Here is a 17,878-nt window from a genome sequence, read left to right on the forward strand (position 1 = left end):
TGAATAGATGTCACAGTATTATTCCAGTTTGTTTTTAATTATTAAGAATGATTTCGTTTGAAAATATTTGACTAGTATTTCGAAGTGTATTCGATGATGAGTTATAGTCACTCTGTTCTCATTTACAAAGATTGTAGGTTAGGTTCGCATGCAGTGTAGACGATTGGATGTTTTAGAATCATCTAAGTTTTCCTTTCATTATTAAACACTACTTTGAAGAATTTTGCTAGGAATTTTGAAGTGTCCTTAGTGAGCAGTTATAATTACTCCACTCTCGTTACTTTGTTACTTTGGCTTCTTCCTTACGCTTTAATTTACCGTTTTATTATTTCCTTAAATTCTATATAAATAGAAAACGTTATCCTGTTCTAATATTTCAAGAACTCACTGACGGTATAGATTCGAAGAAGAAGATTTAAAGAATACTGCCAATTTCGTCGTTTCTTTAACATAACAATTTGCATCTAACATTTGCTGGAATCATTCACAAATCTAAAAGAAACGAAAGCACACAGACTCTCAGGTGATGCGTGGTGAAAGGGGGGAGAGGTCGGTACGAAGGAAGATGGCCGCTAGGCAAATTACGGTCGAACGAAAGCGAATGCAATTACGGGGGCCGTGGAAACGGGAAATAATGAATTCAAGCCCCGTTTCTACCGTGTGCTCCCGGGGGATTACCGTGTTGGCCGTACGATTCGAGGAAAGAGGGAAGGTAAGGATTATTCCGGCCTGCAAAGAGAATCTAGAAGCTATGACCTACTTCAATTTGCCTTCTCCACATTCGTAGGCACTTCACGTTCTTGACTTTCGTCGTAGTCGTTGGTTGTCGTTCGCCTTGTTCCTCTGTTCTTTCCTTCTTCTTTTCCCCGCGGCACTCGCGGCCATTTGCCATCACGAAAGAAGAGAAAACTTTCAACAGAAAGAGATAGAAGAAGAAAAAAGAGACGATGGCATCGAATAAATTCGAGGGAACATTATTTTTGGCTCCCAGTTTCTCTTCGCTTAGTCGAAACTCTCTTTTCGCCGATTGTTGCTTTTAGGCTTGAGGGCTTGCTATATATGCGTTTGATAAATTGAACTCAATCCTCGTCCTTGTCGACGTTTTCGGTCTACATACTTTAAACTGTTTTTCTCGGGATTCTTATGGGGTGTCTGGAAGTTGTACCGCGGGGTTCCTTAAAATAGCCGAATTTATCTTGTTTCGAGTAAATTGTTGACAGATGCCGGGGACATTCGTTCGAATATCCGAATCTAATTTGTTTTCGTGTTTTTCTTTAGGTGAAAAGGGAAGTTCCAGGTTGGCTTTGGAAAATATGCCAATCTACTGCGCTGCTTCGGCCAATTTCGAGTTTTATTTTCTTCTTTAGAAAATTATTCCTTCGGTGCGAGAGAAATACGAAAAGATTGTGGAATAATTAGGAAATTATCATTGAGACACAAAATATTTGCGACAGGGTTAGGTTTGTTTGTTTGTTGGTTAGCGGAAACGTCTAATTTATGTGAATTCCGTAGGTAATACCTCCCGCGAGGCAGGTGTTGCAAAAGGAGATCGCGTAGCAACACCTGGCGCCCCATACATTCTCCATATGACAACTTCTCCCCATCCGTTTACCGCTAAATATAACAGGAACTAACATTTCTGCCTCGTTAGAACTCTAATTACGAGCAACAGTCTTATGTCTTGCTGGAAGCTATGGTAAATAAAATTTTCGGCTACCATAATTTGACCATGTTAGTCCTTAAATCAGGGTGCACGAGTACTTCTATAAATAAAAGCTTTTAAAGCGGGTGCTAGAGGTGAAATATTATTTTGCAAGGTCGGTAGAATAATCATTTCTATTTAAATCAGCAGAGCATCAACAATACATACCACGTGTGTAACTTGTATCCTATGTATATATTTTGTCTGGGTCCTTTTTAGAGCCAAGATTCATCGTGCTTACATAAGATTTATTATTTTCTCTTTATTATATTACTTCTACAATTCTCTGAAAGTATTCTCCGACGGCCAGGCTTTTTATATATTTTGCAGGCTTCTTCGTCACAAGTTGCTAATTTTGTTCGCAAATATTTATTCACAAGTATCCACTCGTCGTTCGTTTATAAATTCTCTAATCCATTGTGTTACACGCGATCGCAAATTAAATAAGAAGGTGATAAGTTAACTTGACGATGATAGTAAACCGATAAAACTGCGAATGTCGTTGATTTAATGTTTCGAAGAGAAGAAGAGTAAGAAGCCAAGATGAAAGAGAAATAAACACACGTATAAGGATGTAAATGTGTCCTCGATCAATTATCCTCGCTATCGACTGTTACAACGAGGACAAAAAGAGAATTCCATTGGCGTAACCGTGACCAGTGCCACGGAAACAGTTTCAGTCTGGCTGGAACCGTTGCAGCCGCAACAATCGCACGACTAATCCGGCAAAATTGTTTTCGACGCCGTTTTTCAAGAGAAGATGCCCTAAAATCCGACAACGATCGGTCGCGTTCAACCTGCATCGCTCGAGGAAGTAGGTTGATAGTGCGGAAACGAGGACGAGTCCTGGAGGAGGCTGCATCCGCAACGGAAGAATCGTAATTGCGGCAAAGGAACGAGGTACATTGCGACATTGATGGATGATGTAACGTAAAATCGCCCGTAATAGGGAATTTTTCGTTTTTCCCTGTTACCCCGAGGATATGATAAATTTTTGTTGCATTCATCTTTCTACAATGGCCAGCAAAATAGTCAGTAGGATAGAACCACATATATTCGATAAAATAACAATATTCACGATGCAGAGGTTAAAATATATAATGTAAAGGGAATTTTAGTTTTTCATGATATCTGAATAAGTAAAATATACCTGACAGATATATGTCCTACATAAATTAGTTTTCGAATTACGAATGATCAAAGAAAATGTCCCAAGTAACCGCCTCGTGTCTGAACATTGAGTTTCGTACTCGTTCGAAAGTACCAGGTATTCTTCGAGTAGCCCAATGTCAATTTTGTATCCTTTCTCATAGATCGTATACACTGTTCGCTTACGTTGAACACACAATGGATGTTGAATGACCCAAAAACAAAGACCTAATAGATTTGGATCATGATAGCCAATGCAATGGTCCCATCTCTTCCAGTTAAAGGATGTTCTTACTGCAAAAAGGAAACGAGGCGGAAACTTGAAACGCTTTTTCTTTACGCATCCTTTACAGGAAAATTAAGATACGCAGGACGCATATTCGTTGGACGTTTTCTGCTTATTTTCAGTGTGTAGATTCATCCCATGAAGAATGGCTATGCATTTATCGTATGGCTCACACGGTATCGTTTTCTATGCCATTCGAACGCGCCTAGAACAGCTTGCTATATTTCTTGCATGAAGTATAGAAGAGATAATAGATCTGTGAAAGGGTATTTCAGTGAGTGAAAGATACGGGCGGCCGGGTTGTGTCCGGATTTTGCCGAGTTCACTGGCGCAATGCGGGGCGGCCAGACAACATGGCGCACCCTTCCTCGGCGCGTTGAATCACACGTACGTAGCCGCATACAAACATGTACATAAGCGTCCAGTTGGTTTTCAGTCACTGTACACTGTCGATTGGTTTTTGGATTGTTCGAGCGACGACCGATTGTCAAACGCGTTGACGCCTTGCGTCGCTCAGTGTGCGAAGTTTCGGTTGTAAGACTCTCGAATACGTTTAACGGGCCATTTATTAACTAAAAATTTCTATAATTATAGAATTAATAGTTCGTGCATTAATCAATTGTAGTTCAGCCAACTTTACTCTTTGTACATGATATGACGATGTATATGTATCTATTTATTTCAGCCAAATGGTCCAGGAATTGGACTTGGTTTTACATATCTATGAACATAAACGAAACTAAAGCTAAACTTACGGATAACTTACGTTCACATCAACTATATCGATTCTTTCGTTACCCCTTCGTTTCGTCTCTAAATACTGCACTTGGAACGACCAAACCAGTCAGAATGATTCAGTCAGAATCAATCCTTGTAATTGTTAAAAATATGAAGGGATTTTTACCAAATTAACGTTGAATTTTATCGATACAGATATGTATATATATACAGGGTGGTTGGTAACTGGTGGTACAAGCAGAAAGGGGGTGATTCTAGGCGAAAAAAGAAGTCGAAAATATAGAATAAAAATTTTCCGTTCGAGGCTTTGTTTTCGAGAAAATCGACTTTGCATTTTCGTTCGGTACGCATGCGGTACGTTATAACGGATCTCACTGTAGATCGTTGCTTCGATGGAAACATTTTTTAAAGAAAAAGAAAGAATTAAAAAAAAATTTGTATTCTATATTTTCGACTTCTTTTTTCGCGCAGAATCACCCCCTTTCCGCTTGTACCACCAGTTACCAACCACCCTGTATATTCATTTTTATCATATCTTTTTACTTATAACTATAAGTAGAAGTAGTAGTAACTATAAGTATAATCTTTTATGTATAACATATTTTTATGTCACGATTTTGCCTCTTAAAAAAATGTTAATACAGACAAATTAATTACAGCTGACTATCGTTTAAATTATTTGAAAAAAAACGAGAAGAAAAAGACATTAAAAGAAAGTTCTATTATCATACTTTTACGAGTTATACTGCTAAGGAAATTATTTCATTACACTTTTACAGCGTCTTACAGACAGTAAATATAATAGGTGCTTATAAAATGTCTGAGGAGAAATTACGCAGAATAAAGTTTTTTTTTTCGAGGGTTTCTCGAGAGTCTCGGGAGCTATCATTATTTTGATCGACGATCTAATGTAATCCGTGATCACGAGTGCCAGGGGATCCAGCTTTACGCACCGTTACCTCTCGAGTACTTTTTTCTCCTTGGCACGTGCCTGATGGGACCCTTCATTCCCTTCCTGTCACGAATCCTCTTCCTTACGCGCCACTGTAATTCGGAACAGGTGTTAAGTCCCTGTAAAACGGGCTACTCACGCGTATTAATTGGCCTCTCCTCCGCTCACGGCGAGTCAACACTGCTACGTGATACGAAACTTCAATTTCGTATTATGTAGCCTGGTGTATCATTATTTCCATTAGCGTTACAGAGATTTTTGACAAACTATGACAGGAAAAGAACAGGTTTTGTTTACTCGAATTATAAAATTGCTAAAGAAGAGAGAAAACCTGTCTCCACACGCTGAAGTCTAAAAGTGTAGTTGTCATTTTATAGGAACAGATATTATTAGATGACAGATAGATTATTAAGACGAAGGATATTTCGATATCGCGGTACGTAATATTTGTTAAGCCACAAGAAGGATGGACAAATACACGTTTGGCCCTAAAATGAAATAAAAGGACGGTTCTGATAACACGAGAATGTTAAAACTGTTTTCATGCAGTAAGATGGAAACTATTCGTTTCCCTGCAGTTCTCATTTTAAATCTATGTTGCAATTAGGCTGGGGAATTTTATCGGCAATTTAAATGCGAAAAGAATGCACAAGGTGCAGACACATAACGATTATTCACATAGATAGGCGCAGAAAATCTTGCTGATGAAATTTATAATCTTTTTGTATTAAAGAAATGATTTCTGTTTAAAACTCTTTTGCCATTTAAGTTCTACGTAATTATCGTTCCTCGGCTGGAAATATGTACAAGTACCTGAAATAAATCTGAAAACCACGAGGATGAGAAGTCTTATGAAAAAAATCAGCGACTTACATTCCGAGGTTTAAGCGCGAAGCGGATTTCAGGTTAGATGGCGAACAAAATTCGCGAGGAGTAGCGTGAAAAATTGAAGAACGCCACTCCGCGTCCAATTCGAGTGCCACTACCCTAAGCCTGGGTCAAGGTCGAGGTAATTGGTTAACACGGGTGTTCGTGATGAAAAGGATTCGAACTGCTCTCGATAATTGCGCGCACAGGCCTTTTCAGCCTCGCAGCAAACGAATTTTCTCGTTAAAAAGTCTCGTCGGTATGGATGTATGCGCGCGTGCAAAAGAAACGAACAAGAAACTCGATTTTTACCAGAAGCGAATTATCTTGAAACCAGTTCAATCGTTCGCTGCATAATTTTCAACTTTTCTGTCATTTCTAATTACACTTGGACAGATATTTATGTAAGTTCAAATTTTTATGAATACAAATGAAAAAATGGAATCGAAATTCTGATCGTCTAAACGTTATAATAAACACCTTATTTTCAATATTTTTAGTCATTATCAATTTCAATCTATTGACACGTTGAACACGCGCCACAATTAATTGTATATGTCTTTCGTTCGTGTGGAAAATTTCTACTTCTGACAGTTACGTAATTCATCACTTCAACTCTTCGACTATGATTATATTAGAATTTAAGTTCGAATCAAAATAAATATTAGAAATTGCGATCATCACTGTACAACATGTACAACAATTTTATTACAGTCAGTTCAACTAATAAACGTCGATCGATTAACGTTACTTTATTATGTGTAAGTAATCGTGAAATATTTATGATATTTTAGTAATTCACGATGCAACTCGTCGAGTATCCTTAGTTCAAGTTCGCCAATTGAAAACAAGCCATTACGATTTCACGCTGACACTTTTATCACATCGGAGTTAATTCGGTCTCGTTGAACATTTTCTGTGAACGTAACCACCGTGAGGGCGGCATTGATTATTGAAGGGACAGGTTTGTCGATTATTTAAAGGGCGAGTCGCAGTGGCTTCGTCCTCGAGTGTCTCGTCGACTGTCCTCGATCAACTCTGAAGTGTGTAACATCGATTATGATTGACAGCTAATAGAAACGGGAGGACCAAATAAAATAAAGACTATTTAATTGTCGTTGCTCGAATGTAAAATTCGTATGACGAATGTTGAAAGAAGATTTGTGATCTTTAAAAGTTAGATTGATGTACGTAGATTAAACAGAAGGTAGAGAAATGACGTTCTTTTCAGAACTTGCTTTATTTTATGTCTGTCAGTGATGAGTCTTTCATTGATTTTTATCGGGGCAATTTACTTGGAAACGGGCCTAAATACTTGAACACGCTGTTTTCTCTTGAATTGTTTAGTAGATTTATGAAATGTGTATCAAGGGAAAGTAGAATGTGTCACAAGAAACAGAATATTCAAATAAGTTTCTTGGATGCCTATATGTCACTCAATCATACAGTTTATTTTGCTTTACGTTTTAAGGCTTGGATGTTTACCTTCATTTTATAAACTTCCTTCGTTATACTCCAGAGGGGAAGAAAATATTTACGTGGCTGCCGTCACTAAGAAAAAGTATCATTAATCCCTAGAAGCTTTTATCTTACCAGGATAAAACTTTAACGCTATCCATCTAATGGGATTCTCGTTGATTTACCGAGGTTTAGATAGTATCATCTGTAACGAAACTCTACACCTTTCCCAATTTGATCTTGAAATACAAAAAATGCCTAACTCTGTGTAATCTCCAAAACCAGAACACGCGTAATATCCAGCTCTACTAAAAGCTTCGTAGAAACGGTTTCCAATCTTACAAGGCGATTCCCGTCAATCTACCAAAATTCAGATTAAACAAAATTTTACACTTAAAAAAATTCGTCGCTTCAGCCGTAAACAGATGTAAAGGAGAAGAAGGATGTAAGTCACCCTAACTCCCAGAAACTCTTGCTCCTACCAAAAATCTCGTAGGACACCGGGGATTCACAACAATTTGCCAAAATTGAGAAAGCCTCGTTTCAGAGAAAATTCTAAAAATCCTTCGCTTCCTTCCTACCATCCGAATAAAACGGAAGACAGACAAAGAAACCCAATTCTCTTTAACCCTGAGGAAGTCTCGTTTCTACCAAAAATCTGCCAGAATATAACCTCTGCCAGTATGCATCCACCGGGGATTCCCGCTGATCCGCCGAAATTCAGGCAGCGCCGCCCCAAATGAAACGAAACGAAGCGGGCTAACGAACATACGGCGGTTCCAGGAGGAGCGTCAGAGCGTCACAGGAGGGGTGTGGACACGCGGCACGCGTCAACCAAGGGCGGCACAAAAGGCTGGGAAATGGAGAGCGAATTGCTCATTATCGAGTGGTCAGGGCGCGTCGAGGGGGCGCTCGAGATTTCACCGTTGCTGCTGGAGGAATAAAGAGAGCCTCTGCTGGCGTTCTTCCTCTTACAAGCGGCAAGAGGGGCTGGAGAAGCCGTGGATTCGTCAAGGGAAGGAATGAATCGCGCGAAAATTGTCTCCATCGCTCCCTTTCTCGCGTATGGTCGCTTCCTCCATGGGGATTTTCTTGAAGGGTACCTTTAAGCGACGACTTCCACTTTGTTCATCCTACGGGATCAATCGAGCCACCCCCTCGAGCGAGTCTCACTCCCCTATGTCGTTTCGATACCGTAAATACGAGGGTGGCAAGGCTACGGAAGTGATTCGTACGAATTTAGGAAAGAAGCCGCGCGAATGATGCGTCCTGCAGTACATAGTATAATCATTGTTATATTTGGAAACCACGGTGTTGGATAGATTATTATTATTATTGCTCTATCATTTTTTTTTTTTGTTGAGGTTGAAATTGATCGATTGAAGAACGACTGGATGAATTTGTGATAGAAAAGTATATTGAAATAATTAAAGGTATAAGTTTATGCTGATTCAGATCCTTACTCTCTTAGTGTTACTGGACAATGGAATGATAGGGAGCAGGTTCATATATTTATAGCAAAAGGACATTACCAAAAGAGTTAAGCTTATAGCTTTGGCTAGAGGCTACAGAGAACATAAATAGAAATCTCTTTATTAGTTCCTTTGTTCCTAGGTCTTGCAACCCAAAACATAATGTATACTCAAGGGTATATGCACCTTTCCTTATTTAGAATATTTCTGCGTAATAGCAGTCTCCAGGTCACGGATATACATAAATAAAGATGTAGAGTTTTTCTTGAAGTAGTTCAACATTTTTTAATATACCACGACATTTATTCCAGCTGGTAGAATCACAAATTTTATTTATTTAACGTACATTGTTTTGCGCGTAATCGGATGGAACAAATGTCTATCTAATCACAGAAGTATCACTTTACACGTAATTAATAATTCATTCGAATTTCTTTGATTTAATTTTAACGCAGCTGTTTATCGAAAACAGGGAGAGGGGATACGAGGGAATAATAATTTGGAGTTCCTCAAATTTATTCGACGAGTAGCGTCGCTATTGAACGCGCGGGAATAGCGTAATCATAGAGAAGATTTTAAAGGAATGCCGTACTTCAATTTCCAAGCAGGCTTTTAGCGCGCTTCCGGATTGACTCCTTCCCCGGAAGTGCTTTCCTTTTACGCCACGAACAAGTTCCAAATGGCCGTGCTTCAAGTGAACTGCTTTCGAACACACGTATCTTTTCACGTACGAGTATCGAGTATACTTCTACCCAGAGAGTGTTGCTATCGCGATAGTATATCCCGTTCAGTGTACCCTCACTGAGGAAGAAAGTAATTTGTCATCGTCTAGCTAATTTTGCCAGTGGGAAAAACGCATTTATCAACTTTGTATACTTAATAACGAACTTGATGCTCGAAAACGAAACGAATTTACCTACGAACGAATTTAGGTTGTGTTTCACGCTTTGAAATATATGTACGTGAATTTAGGTTACGCTATTTGTCATCCTATCTACATCAAAGCTGCGTTTGATTGTGATTATCATTCTGGTAATGTCAAACACAGTGTCTATTGCGTTTGCGGAGGATAACGATGAGCTATGTAGAAGCTAAACTGATCGTTTTCTTTGAAGTTAGCCATTTTGTTTCCTGGAAATAAAATAATGCGAAATATAAAAGATAATCTTATTAGGCGGATGACATAAAATAATATATTATTAGTATATATCAGTATACATTGATAGAAACAAATGTAAACTTTATAGAGTCTGATTCTTATTTTAAAAAAATGTTACAATTTGTTGCAATTTTTTTATGTAATCTGAAATATAGGAATTTGAAATTTAAAGGAAAAAATCATTTGACACCAACGATAGTACAGTCATGAAATAAAATTTGAAAAAATTCATACATACACTCGTATGACTCTCAAGTTACATAATCTTACTGGAAATCAACCAGCAAATAAAAAATATTTGGAAAGTGAAATTGATTAATCTGATTCGTAATTAAATCGAATAACTCTGATACAAATTATTAAAGAGAACAGAGAAGATTTGATTTGTCATCTTCATATGAATATTTTCGTCCATTCTGAATATTTTCACGTTTCACAATTAATGAGACCGTTCTGTCACTAGAAATCTAGTCACGAGCTAGTGTTTCAACGCGAGAATGGCTCTCGTATTTCGTGCAAGGCCGTGGATAAAATCGGCGCAACTGTCGGACTTCCATCGTGGTCGTCAATACGCGTTACGTATGCTGCACGATTAAATATTTGAGAGACGTTTAAAAATTGACCGATAGAGATCGATCACTGTGACGAACGCTTCGATTCCGTGGCTAGAGGACTATTTAAATGGCTGAAACCGCGATTTTGAAACTCCACCATTTATACAGAATTCCAAAGCGTCTTTCGAAATATACGAGATATTTAGATTGATCTTTTATCTTTCACGAATGAAGTCAGAGAAATCCTTTTTTAACTTTGATATTTCGAAAAGTACTTTATCTTTGTTTCCATCGAACATTTTATCTTCTAGTATTTGCAAAATAGTAATAAGTTGAGAAATAGCAAGTTACATTTAATTTATTGAACGATAACGAGAATAATTTATTCGTTATCGATTGATCCATTCTAACGTTTACGAAAAGAAGTCGCTATTTTCACGTTCCGGCAATGAGTTTCGCTTAATCTCTTATGGGTTGCTATTAATAAGATGCGATAACCTTCGCCACTTTAAATACAATGAACCCGTTATGACCCCATTAAAAGGTCTTCCTAACCTCTTTTTATATCTTTTTTCTTCTCATTGGTCTCGCCTAAGAAACGATTTTTGGTCAATAGCCATCCCTCTTTAAGATCGATGCTAATATTAAATTCCACTTGTCGTTTGTGTAATTCATCGATCTCATAGAAAGTCTAACACGAGATAAACTTGATGAAATTGTAGTGATTAACCTGATATAAAATATACGAACATCTGAAAATCATTGTATAGCTACAAAAGCTATGATCAATTTTTATCTGCTAAAATTCGATTATTATTAATAGATTTTATGACAACTTAAAATCATTCCCTGTCGTACAAGATTTTATTGATTGACAGTACGATTGGAAGTCAATGTCTTGTTATGGTTCCTCGTCACAAATCCCTATAAAATATTCCCGCGATGTCGATCGTTTGGAAGTGAACGACCTATTTCGAACGCCTAATAAAACCACACGTCTCGATGTCTATCGCCTCATATTTTTCCTCCTAATTTTATCCTACGCACGCAGTTACCGAACACCTCTATCAAGGAAATCATAGAACCATAAATCACTACTTTACCGTTAATAATCGTAAACACGCATTCCTCGCGTTATGATCTGAGAAATTCAATAAAACTTTATTCATTTTTAAATCGATAAATTCAACAAATTCTGTTACGTATCTCCAGTAAGAAAAGTTTCACTTAAATCTGATCTAAACCTAACTCGAGTCACGACGCGCTATAAATTATTCTTAACAACTAGAATCTCATATTCCGCGTGTTAACAGAAAGAAGTTATCTCGTTGAAATTCGTTCGCTTCTAAATTTGCAAATCCAACAAATTCTCTGAAAGATTTTCAATAAGACGAGTTCTACGCTCCATCGTCATGTACCAATAACATGCATTCTACATTGTCCAATTGAACGAAACGTCAACGCTGATATAGGGCAGGAAAAAACGACTGGAAAAATCGCGTACACTGACGGAAATGAGAAACGAGGGAATAAGGAAGGGATTACGGATACAGAGGTGGTTTATTCGTTGTCGGTGACAAGCTGGAATTTACGATATCTCGTTGCTGTGCTCGTGACAGAGTTGAGATCCTGAGGGTAACGCAGGCCAGCCAATTGCAACGGCACGTGCGCCTGACGCGAATTATGGATCGCTGGTGTGTATGGATCGTTAGGACTCGCCTCTGATCTTGACGGAACAAGAGTACCGATAGAATCGACGCGATATGGTGGCTTTGACATTGTGTAGACATTCGAACGACAGTTAAATCCCTTCAGCGTGCAAAATTCATCGAAGAAATTGTGCTTTCTGGATAATCAGGACCAATTGAGACGCCAGCATGGAGAGCTACCTAATGAACCTAACCTCAAAGTTAACTGATGATAAAGTAACTTCTATTTTTGTAAACTTGAAACACATGTTGCCTTATGATATGCCAATCTATCTTCATCAATTACAAGACGATCTTTCAATGTTATGCACACTGACAGCAAAACTAAATACATCTAATAACACTATACAGGGTGTATCATAACATGGGGGACCCACGTCAGAAGCGGACAGGAGGCGTAGAAGTAATGAAAAAGTTCATAAGAACATGTATCCTTGTTTCAAAGTTATAGCCACTTTTGTGTTTCAATAATCTGCAATTGCTTACTCTTCATAGAAGGTGCGCGAAATGTTATTGGTCCGTGTATGCAATCCAGTAGTCGTCGTGTCAAAGAATCTCGCAATTTTTCAAAAATTTCAAGTGTATGTCGAATAACACAGACCGTGGGTGGCCATTCCGACTAGCTTTTACGAAGGTAACCAGTTCCGGATTATTGAAACATAAAAATGGCTATAACTTTGAAACAAGGACACAGGTTGCTATGAATCTCTTTCATTGTTTCTGTACCTCCTGTCTACTGCTGAAGCGATTATGATACATCCTGTATATCAACGTATGCGATGTTAGAAGATTTGACCAACTGAACGAAAAACTTCAGCGTTAATTGATCGAATATGTTAAGATGCACGGTATTAACTCAATCGCAATTCAGTTATCAAGATCACGGTCTTATTTACTCGGTTTTCTTTTGAAAAAATCCGACATCCAATGATCGAATTGCGCATCTCTCGATATCGTATTAATTCCAATACAAACTCCATCAATATTCATTGGAAGTGCAAATTGCTCTAATCCTTCAATTCAGACGGTTGAAAACATTTATCAGGAGAAGGAGTTTCATTTATAGAAGGTTAGAAATGTTCTTTCTGTACGATAAATCATCTACGTGTTTATATCGGTGCTACTAAATGCCAAAAGATAATGCATTTGCTCCAGATGTGAATCCATTCTAGAAATATGTAGATCAAAGGTTGCAGGGATTCACAAACTGACAGATTGTACCACGAATAGTAGCAGAATGGGAAAGGGGCGTGAGTTCTCTCGTGTCGGAATGGTTTCATTTTGGGAAATAGGGAGGAAAGAATCGCGACACGGCCGGTGTTCTGTGTCCTCTCGTCAAACGACGCTGCTGTTCGACGCTGGCGCGGTCGCGCACGCTCCTCGAAAATAGTAGTCGGCTCGTAAAGTCTTTTGTTGCGCCTGTGAAACACGCATTCTCATCGTCGTCTCTGTCGCGTCTCGTCGCCTTTCTTTTCTGTCTGACGGCCAGCGTCTCTGCCATTGGCGCCACGGTGACTTTGACCTTTCAACCCCTTCGAGGAACTCGCGACTCTAACCCCTTTATCGAGAGAATTTTATTCGTCGTTTTGATTTTGGCCATTTTATTCGTAGCACAGTGATTTTCAAAATTATGCCATGTCAGGGGAACATCGATTAGATTCGTAGAGTCAGTACGATACGATGGTAGCAGTTTATAGGTTAGGGTGCTCCTAATTCCAGTTGACACATATTTGTACGATATACATATCAGCTTACGTAATAAAAATAAGAAAATAGAAAAAGAAGTATTGTAAGGAATTCACGTGATGACGACGAATCTCTTAGAATAGCCAAACTTATTAACTTTCCTAAATTTCTCAGTTTTATCAACTGAATGCACGATTAATGTTTAACATTGACAAAATAAAAAAGTCGCTCGTATAAAATTATCTATCGTAAGAAAGTCTCACGGACAATAGTCGATCGCAAAATAATATTTATAATATCGTTTGTTGTTTCCACTTTTGAGGTTATATAGTTGATCAATATGGCTTCCGAACGGAATATCAAAATTTATGGCTCGCGTGAAATTTAATAATGTAGAAATAGGTGTTAAATAAAGATCATTTTTTATTCTAGATAGTAAAAGATCATGAAAACAAACAAATTGTAGTTTTATTTTGTTAATCTATAAATAGTGGAATAGTGGGAAATAAATGTAGATTTGATTCTTGTAGGAGATAAGAATCTAAACTGTTACTATGCGATCTTAATGGGGGTTTCGAGGCAAGTTCTTTCCTGTATGGGTATTCCATCGATCGTACAGACAAAAATACACCGCTGATTTACGTAACGACGTGTCATAAATTTTTCACACACAAAGTTTTCGTGTTACTCTTTAACGTAAACGTGGCACGCGACCACAGAGTGGATTGCACGATAAAAATTCGACTCTGACACACGATGTTTCTCGAGCAGCCTTGCCATGAATTCAAGTCCAGTTTGAACATTTTTCCAACAATGTTTATGTATTCTGCCGTATTATTAACCACAAATTGCCACCGTTGGGTTACAGGCCGCTGCAATAATTTTGGCATGAATTTGCCGAATTTTAAAACACGTAGTTTAACTTTTTATTCTGTTCTACGCGATAGCTATGATTCGTGGTAGTAACGATATTTGAACAAATTTAATTAAGGCTCTAATTAATATCATCATAGTAGGTAAAGTAAAATTATACTAATGTGAAAGAAGAAACGTACCATTTTTAACTCTTTCGTAACGAAATTTTCTAAATTACAAGTCATTAATCTCGTTTGAATAGAACTTAATCGGATAATAATTATTTCACTTACTATATATTCTACCAAGTATTATGCTATGTATATCATTGTTATGTCTCGTTTATTTGCATCTCTACATGTTTTTGTTTTCAAATATTCCATAATCGCGTAAAGATCGACAGTCTATTACTAAACCTTGTTTAAACTTTCGCAATTATCCACGAACCAACGATATCAGTTGAGAGTTAAAGTTAAACAAGCGAACTGAAGCACGCGAGAAATCCACGAATACTTCGGGAAATCTAGTTTTTCATTACCTTAGTCAACAGTTCAGTCAAACATATTTGCTAACACGCCATTTGTATGTAACAATTTGTATCGTTTATTCAAGCAAAATAGTTCGGTTGGAAGTAACCATAGAAAATGTTGAGGTTAGGTCGTGCAATGGCTCGAAATGCCATGAAGCCCAACACCAAAGGAACGACAAAGGCTGAATTCCCGCGCGACTGGCCGATCGAGCAACACCTCCATTAAGAATAGCACATGGTGGATTTAAATATACGTGGGGCCTTCGTCGTGGCGCAGCACCTGACTGAAACTCGCGAACACACGTTCGACCACGGGGTAAAATAGCCTAATCTCTTTAGGCAAACGTGTACACAGGTGGCGATTATCGTCAAATATTGACACGTCAAGTTAAATACCGCTCGTCCGAAGGCTGCAACAGACCTGTATAACATGTACCTGTTCCCATACCTCTCTTATCTTTCGTTCTAATCTCTAACCTCTGTCTTAAAAATCTGGCATCGAGATCCTTATCGTAGTCTGGTGTGGCTTTCCTTAGATAACGAGCCTCGAAGGTTGATAACGTCTTCTAGGTAAAAGCAGGAAGGTCCTTTTCTTTATTATTTGACTGTTTGACTTTTCGTCTTTCAGGCTATTGACCACCGGGCTACCACCTTGTTTGAGGAAACTGGAATTAGGTGTAGGCGTGGGAATTCTTTCTAGGATTTATTTTAGAGATTCCGTTGAATATTATCGAAAAGTAGAGAGCGGAGAATATTATATCTTTTAATTTTCAAAATGTAATTGAAATTATGGAGTAATTAATTTGGTTTGGGAAGGAAGATGGAATAAAGAGAGAGGGTTGTATTGAAAAGTTTAATGTTCGGTCTTCGATTATGCAACGACGTCTTTTGTTTAAGCGTCTTTCCGTTCGACAATTGGTGAAACGGCGTTGACAAGGCCACTACCAACTGGCACAACCCTGTTTAATCGCCTTTGCAGCCTGAAAAAGGCCGCCTTAACGTTGATACTTTCCTCAATCACGGCGCTTTTGTGCGGCGCGGCGCGATCGATCGCCGCCATCGCGGAAACATGATTTCCTTTGTGTTAATTTCACGCGAGCTTGCCAAAACTTCCGAAATTAACGCCGGTAATAGTCTTTAGCTGAGAGTATTCGAGTTCTAACTCGCTTAACATGGTAAAATATCCATTGACAAAATGTACTTACATACATCAAGTAAGTTGAATAAGATTCAAATTTTATAAAAATATATCAACATCAAAATACCCTGCCGAGCAAATTTTCTTTATTTTTCTGTTACTTTTCTTCCATTATGAAGGGGTTAAAATTCGTATTTCTTACCACACTATAAAAGGGTTGATGTTGGTATTCATGGGGAAAACCATAATGTGAGCACGAAAGTCGTGTGGCGCCGCGACGCCAGTAATATTCCAAGACTATCGACCACGACAAGTTAACCACAACGACCTTGACCCTGGTCACCAATGATCGAACTTCGCCAGTTCTCACGAGGAGGCCGATTTTTGTCAGCATTATGGTATTCTATGGTTAAATTCCATCGACGTTCAAGAATATCTTATATCCAGCCTCCTCACGTTGCGCTCTGTTACGAGAAATTTCAATGATCTCGCGTAATCCTACGCGTAAAATCACGCCACGTTAAAAAAGAAAAACAACGCGTGGTCTCGAAATCCGATCCTGGCCGCCGCGCGAAATGAAAATGTGGCGCGTGCTGCTAGCAACCGGGGACTCCCCATATTTCGATGCTTGATCAGTGTCGCGTTTGCCACGAGAACGATCGCGCTTTGGTTATGTCGATCTCGTTTGCTTTGATAATCTGTGCTTCCTCGTGCTGGTTATTCTTATTATCAATCGGTTTAACGCTTGGGGGCGCGCAGGGCATTCTTTGGACGGTTAAAGGTGAGTACTTGAAGAATTATTATCGCTGGTTTCGTGTGATTTAAAATGGATATATCGCGAATTTTGACGCATTTATAGGAAATTTATAAAAATGAATTTATCGAATTGGCAGAGGGAATGTTTGTTGCATAGAATTGAAAACTGTGGAACTACTACTGGGATTAATTAATTAGATAACTAATATGCTGGAAATAATAGAAAATAGTTAGGAGCTTGGAATGGACGAATATATAATATTAATAAAATAATTGATATAATAAAAAATATTCTGTTTAAAACACGACTAAATGATCGAAACGATCAAACAACGAACGCCTATGCGTTTGCTCGATGCATTGAATGGCTCGTCATTGTAACTGAGTACTACTGTACACGCCATAGTTGTGAATAATTGAAAACTATTGAATGAATTGCCATCGTGAATAGGAGTAAACTCGAATCGAACGAATTTCCTCGTAACACGAGCCATTTAACAATTTATCGCCTCAAATAAACGTGCAAACTTTTAACAAATCGTCGTTGCTTCTAGTTGCTAAGTAAGCTTTACTCGTACGTTAGGTCTCGTACAATTTTCATGCAATTATCACGTCTGAGAACGATAATTGACTTCTTCAAATTTGCGTGTCGAATATACGGATCGATGCACCTGTACAATTGAACGAGTTACGTTTCATCGGTTCTTCCAAGAAATTTCGTGTTCGAACAAATTGTGCTTTCAATTGTTATTCCTATCGACTACATGAAACGATAATAGAAAATCGCATAATATGTATATTGCGCATCTAGTAGTAGTAGTGTAATAAACTATCAAAGACACGGTCAAACATTCAAGAGCTCGATTAA

The 17,878-nt window shown here is 38.2% G+C and overlaps 1 protein-coding gene and 1 long non-coding RNA gene across 12 annotated transcripts in view; one reads left to right on the forward strand and one right to left on the reverse strand.

The window, feature by feature from the left end:
- The window catches only part of LOC126873646 (protein kinase C-binding protein NELL1-like), a 90,657-nt gene that overhangs the window by 37,389 nt on the left and 35,390 nt on the right, over positions 1-17,878 (forward strand). The gene's annotated exons all lie outside the window — the stretch shown is intronic.
- Positions 1-17,878, reverse strand: part of LOC126873677 (uncharacterized) — a 50,722-nt gene that overhangs the window by 5,777 nt on the left and 27,067 nt on the right. For 6 of the 8 annotated variants that reach the window (XR_007692488.1, XR_007692489.1, XR_007692493.1 and 3 more), the window contains one exon: positions 761-4,919. The exons of 1 other annotated variant lie outside the window; for it this stretch is intronic. This is a non-coding gene — a long non-coding RNA (uncharacterized LOC126873677). Of the gene's footprint in view, positions 1-760; positions 4,947-17,878 lie in introns of all 8 variants that reach the window. One more of the 8 variants, XR_007692491.1, reaches the window with a different exon arrangement.

This window comes from Bombus huntii, chromosome 15, assembly GCF_024542735.1.
Source record: "Bombus huntii isolate Logan2020A chromosome 15, iyBomHunt1.1, whole genome shotgun sequence".
In the NCBI taxonomy this organism is placed as follows: Eukaryota; Metazoa; Arthropoda; class Insecta; order Hymenoptera; family Apidae; genus Bombus; species Bombus huntii.